Source organism: Acromyrmex echinatior, chromosome 9 (genome assembly GCF_024713525.1).
Source record: "Acromyrmex echinatior isolate Ae372 chromosome 9, ASM2471352v2, whole genome shotgun sequence".
Classification (NCBI taxonomy): domain Eukaryota; kingdom Metazoa; phylum Arthropoda; class Insecta; order Hymenoptera; family Formicidae; genus Acromyrmex; species Acromyrmex echinatior.
This window is the reverse complement of record NC_141860.1, coordinates 11,946,931-11,953,521: the sequence shown is the minus strand read 5'-3', so window position 1 is coordinate 11,953,521 and position 6,591 is coordinate 11,946,931.

Below are 6,591 nucleotides of genomic sequence, written 5' to 3'. Positions count from 1 at the left end.
TTTGATATGATTTTGACGCATTAGGAACATAATTGATTGATAGTTAATGTGATAAAAGTATATATATATATATATATATATATATCCTTTTCAAAAATAATCCCGAAGAAAATAATTTTATTAGGTGTTGGAATTAATTCGTAGCGTTTTACAAGTGATGGGAAGTACTTTCATTAATGTATTTTTTAATGCTCATGTGAAATAAATAACATTCTTTCATTAAAAACGCTACGAATTAATTCCAACATCTAATATGTAACGAATAATTATTTAAAATTCAAAATAATTCTGTATTTTAAAAATATAGAATCTTAAAATTTTTTTTATTTTCTTCAAAAATAGATTACATAGAATAAGAAACAGCAATATTTTAGAAAAAAAAATTAAAACCATTCCATATCCAGCAAAATAATTAATAAGCAACATTATTATGAATGTAATTTGCAGTAACAAAATTATATATTGATTTAATTGTTCGGTTTGTATAATACATCGAGGTTGTATAATATGATAGAGCACGTGCCAACTTTAATAGTAATTGATCTCAATAATGTAATTTGGAATAATGCAACTAAAAGTTATACATATACCTCTCTTTATATATTATATATGACATCTATTGATTATAATTATTATAAATCGAGTGCAGATGTAAATATTATACTGAAAAAAATTTACTAAATCTTAATACATATTTTTTAAGTAGTACTAATTAAATATTTACTCACAGTAAATAAATATTTATATATATAGTCAATAAAAAAATTATAGTTAATTCAAATTAATGGTTCTTGTATTAAATAAATTATATATACATACATATGGCATATAGTTACATATGGCATTTAGTAAATATTTAATTAGTACTATTCAAACAAATATTTATCAAAATTTAATACACATTTTTAGTATACAAAATTAAAATTTTAAAATAAATTTTATTTGTCGTCTCTAATATAATTTTAATAATTATATCACACGACCTAAAACAGCAATAACAGAAAAGAATGCTGCACCGAATGCATATTTGGTAACGCAACATTATTAATCTTAATCAAATCAAACCGATTTATCGCGTGACGAAAGGCAAAATGATAAATTTCGGGCGTTACGTCACGGCCCGAAATTCATACGTATTTAAATGCACGAACAACTTTTCCTGTGCGATTTTTTATTTATGAGTTCGTGCCAGATACGCCATGAAATGATTTTAATATTTTATTCGCATGTACTCGCTAATTTTGGCCGGATGGTAACGACTCATGTGGGATTATGCTAATTTCCCTGGAACAGGTAACTCTTATTACTTGGGTTTCACCGCTTCTTCTCACGTAAGATTGCTATAGTGATCATTTTATCAATTCGAAATTTTGTTCCTAAAATAATGTTGTCTCGTAAATAGAGCATGATATTATCTGTCATGATATAATCAGATATTGAATGATTCGATCGAGTAAAAGTATACTATTTAAAGATAATGTTCATACATTGCTTCTCATTTTTTTATTATTCACATCGATTAGAGGAGAGTTGCCGAATGCGCACTGCCTAATTAATTTTTCAATAATTATATTATTGAAAAATTATATTTGATAAATATCATTTCAATAATTCATTAATATTTCATATTACCTATTACTCAATATAAGCAGCGTTTAGTCAAAAAATATGAAATAAATGAGAAATGAATAATATAGACAAAAATTTAATAGGTTGCGTTTTGTTTTTCTGAGTATCAACTGCATTTTAAAAAAATCAGAAACAGTTGATATTAATTTTTGCTCAAATTATGTAGCTCAAATGTAGCTGATAATATAATTATGCGATTTTATTCTGAATTTCTATACTTTCATGAAAAACATTTATTATAAAATATTTTATATTCGTTGTATGTATAATGTACGTAATTATATAAAATACGTACATTGTATTATACATACAACGAATATAAAATATTCTATAATACATTTTTTTATGAAAATATAAAAATTCAAAATTTTGTTTCAGACACTTATTATAACATGTTCAGCTTTTCGTTAATAATTAATTAATTTGTTATAAGTCTTTCTATAATATAAAAAGATACGATTTAGGCAACCAGTTAACTTAATCGTTACTTAAATCGTATCTTTTTATGTTACAGAAAGACTTATAACAAATTAATTAGTTATTAGTAAAAAGCTGAACATGTTATAATAACTGTCTGTAACATCAAGTTACAATTTTCAATATTTATTTACGTAAAAATCAGTACTAAATGCAAAATATAATAAGAATTTGGCAATTCTTTCCTACGTCTGAGACACCTTGATATGCACGACTTCAGCTGATCATAGAATATACATCTAAGTATGCGTTGTTCTCGTCTTTTCGAATTTTGTCGTTGTCCTCGACACATGGGTGAAGCTAAACAAGACAGGTTTATTGTCCTCGGCATTTTTTGACCTTCTTTAGAGAGACGGCGACGGCCGCATGAGCGACGTCGTCGGGCCAACCCAGTTTCACGAGCATCGGTCGCATGCCGCCCTACCTATAAAGGGGTATCCAGTTTCCCCGTTATGGGACTGTGCTAATTGGAAAGAGACTTTTTTTCTTTTGAGAGAGCACATTGATTCTCGCGATATCATTAGAATTCTTCGCGCAGTTTTTCGATACCTCGTGATACTCCGCTCTACTTCGATCGAGACGTTTTCACGCTATCACATGCGAATAATTCAATGAAAGCTCGCGATTAATTACAGTCGCACATATATCATCTTTCTGTGAGAAAAAAGATGATATATGATACGAAAAAATATAAAGAAATGTACAAAAATAATAAAAGCAGAAATGAAATCATAAGTGACATATCGAAAATTTTTTTCTTGGCCTTTCTATATTTTTGCACGGCATCTAATTTCAAATATACACAAAAAAAAAGACTTTTTTAAATCGTAATATGCTTATATATAAAATATTGTAATTTGTTTTAAAGATTTTAGTCTTGATTTGGTGGAATTTGTATTGATGTAAAATTTTTGATTGAAATATTATATTGATTTAGATTGAATAAATTTTTGGTTGGATAGTTTTCTTTCTATGTGTAACTAATAAATAGATTTTATTAAAGTAAGACTGTACGTTACGTTTTATGAATATTCTTTACAAAATGTTTCTTGGCTTGTCAAGGTAGTTGATTTTAATTAATCGCAAAAGTGAAACAAATACGCGATAGCTTTGCTCTGCTTTGTAATCGTCCTTCATCATTCCTCTCTTGGAATTTCATCATGTCATTTTAATTATATTCGTATTGTACACAATCCCTTTTCTCGATAATTTTCTTGAATGATGCACAATGAATATTTGTTTTTAATAATAAAAAACTTTAATATTTTAGTAATGCTTATGCAATATGTTGATCTTTTTACTTATTTGTCACGATTATATTTATACTGTTACAATTTAAACGAATTGACAATATTTAAACAATGAAGACTCATGCTAATTTACAATTCATTAATATACAATATATGTATAATAATACTTAACACTTTTGCTTTTCATTAATCATCTCTATCGTGATGATTAATGCTGTAATTTTATATCATTAGGACAATCAGCTTAGTCTGCTGTGTGAAAGACCACCCGTTCTTATCTTAGTCCGAGTGAAAGCAACGAGGAACTCATTCGCGTACGTACGGACGCTTTTTTGTCGATGACTTTTTCGGTTTCATATTACCATGCGCTGGACTTTCACGATCCATGTGATGCATACCTCGAAAAGTGCTTCAATATTCTTGATCACCTGAATCGTAAAGTCGCAGCTTTCGAACGAGACGACAGAACGAGAGTTGGCGATTAAAGCTAATGATGTGATCCAGGATCGTTTGACACAATATAATGTATGACGATAAAGCCGGTTTACATTTGGATCGTATAACAGGAGCGAAGGTGCGAAATAAGAGAAACAGATTTTGCTTCTTTATTACATCTTTTATTACATATTTCTTTTTTACTTCTTATTAATCGTCTAATGTTACTACCTCGCCTATTTTATTAATTTTATTTAATTTTTTTATATATTATTATATTATTTTTTTATCACAATAAGAATCGGTTTCGCACATATAGAATCAAATTTAGATTTTTAATGCTTGAATGAATTTAAATAGAAATTAAGCAACTATAATATTTTATAGTTTTTATTATAATATTTTATACTTAATTCATATTAGTAAGCACATTAAGATTTACCATGAATTTAGATGCGAAAATATTCGTAAATGAAATAAATAAAATTATGTACTTTTTTGATTGAATATTTTTATTAATTTTTGTTTTATTTAATCAATTATTTTAATTAACTATCTCGAATAGATTTTTTTTTTTATTTAAATTTTACAACAATTTTTCCGCAAACGATGTGATTAAACGTAATGTAAGTTTTCGTGTGTAAATTATATGGTTTGCAGTAAAATACGAGACGCAAATCATACATCGTCGACGCAACGCACATACCGTTACAATTAGATCAATTGTTATCGTTTACCCGAGCTCGTTATAAAGTGAGCTTATACGTTTCGCACATACACACGCAACAAAAGTGAGAAGCAATGTTTTTTTCGAAAAAAAGAAAAAAAAACAAAAACAGTTTTTGCACTCTTATTTTAACAATGAAACTTGTTTATATCATGTAATTCTTATACAGAGCTTACAAATTTAATCTATAATTTACAGCTTTAATCTATAATTTACTTTATTTCATTTTTATATCTTCTTGATATTTTATTCTACTCGAATTTTAGAAAAAATATAAGAGATATGTCTTTTTATCAAAATATATATTCTTATTCCAGTTTCTAAATTTAATTTAATATAAATAAAATATTTATCCAACTCCAAGTATGAAAAAACAAAACTTCGAATATATAAATTCTAGAAAATGCTTATTCATTTAAATAAATATGAATGCTCCAATATCATTGCGCCGTTTTCTGCTCTTATATATTATATATTAATCTACAGAGGCTGCGTTTGGCGTGATGCGTCTGCAAAAGAAATCGGTCGCGGATGATGACGTATTGTGAGAGACGAACTTCCGCGGTGACATGACCTCGTAATAGTCACAAGAGAGAAAGTGGGGTAATCCGTGCCCACGTTGCATTCTTTTTGCAATTTAAGCGCTATATGAAACACTCATTTTCATAAGTATTACAGTGGGTGGCGATACAATGATAGTGTACACATGTACAATACCTAAAACTATGAATACGTACTTCATATAATAACCCGCCTTATAATAACTCGGAATTTCTTACATAAATAAATGAGTAAGTAGCTTCCGTTTACGCTTTACTGGCGATTCTTTTTTCGCTTTGAGGGAGGTAGGCAATTACCTTGCCACACGAGAAAGAAACGTCAGCTGCTAGGCAACCAGCGGGTTTTCATAAACAGCAGGTAGACTGTTAGACGTCAATTATCGATAGTTAGCAGGCGTTTGCGGTTTCGCTCCGAGCACGCAGTAGCGCCGTCATTTTTTACGTCATTGTTACGCACCATTTGTCGCACGAATACACATCGAAGGTGGTCGTATCTTGAACGGTATAAAATACTTTATGATAGCTAGATGGTTGCTATTTATATACATATCGCAGCTTCGGATATACTCAGAAGAATTTGCACTTTTTTATATCCAGCTTTCCAAATAAAGATTTCAATTGTTGGCAACGATGTATATACGATTATAGTACAGAAATGCTATACGCTGACGTTGCGATAAATATCGGTAATAAAATCAATACGTTTCCCTATAAAGCTGGTACACCGTGATTCAACGTTTCCCGCGCGTTGCGCCATTTCGTACCACTATTTTCTCATTCGTACATATCGCGATCAGCGCCCAAAGCGAGCACGTGATACGTAACGTTATAAACAGGAAACGGGGAGTGACAGTTCCACCTAACGAGATTTATCCTTGTTGCGCGAAGGCCACGCTTTGTATAGAACTCCGAATGTTTCGAGCCCACTAGCGATGCATATCTTTTTTCAGCTAGACATTCAGAGAGGAAATGTCATACTTTACGCAGATCGATGGATGCTTTTCAATGCGCGACCATCGTCGCGATGCGCTGCTTTTTGTCAGACATTCGATTCCTTTCAGAATTTCATGTTTTTAGTGAGCCCTTCTCTTGCAAGAACGACGGTGAAGCTGTTATCGCGTGTAATACAGTCAGCGAGATCGCGTGACTACCGACAGTTTGTAATCCTCCGGGACTTACTCCTCCTCCGAAAAACTCCTAAGGGATTCTTACTTAATATACTAAGAGAGCACCATAATTAGGGTAGCCTTGCGGTTCAGCCTCAGTTATGAATTTCATAACTGAAATGAAATAGGAAATGATATATTCTACTGAAAGTAGCAAATTTAATTTATATAATGTACTAATACTGGAAATTATATCAATCATAATTATTTGTATTTTATAATAAACGAATTAATTAATTGTGGAAGATTTGCTTGTATATATATATCATTTATATGTTTATTTAGAAAAGGTTTTGTAAATACGAGAGTATTTGGAGCATACACAGCTTATTTTGATGATGTAATTC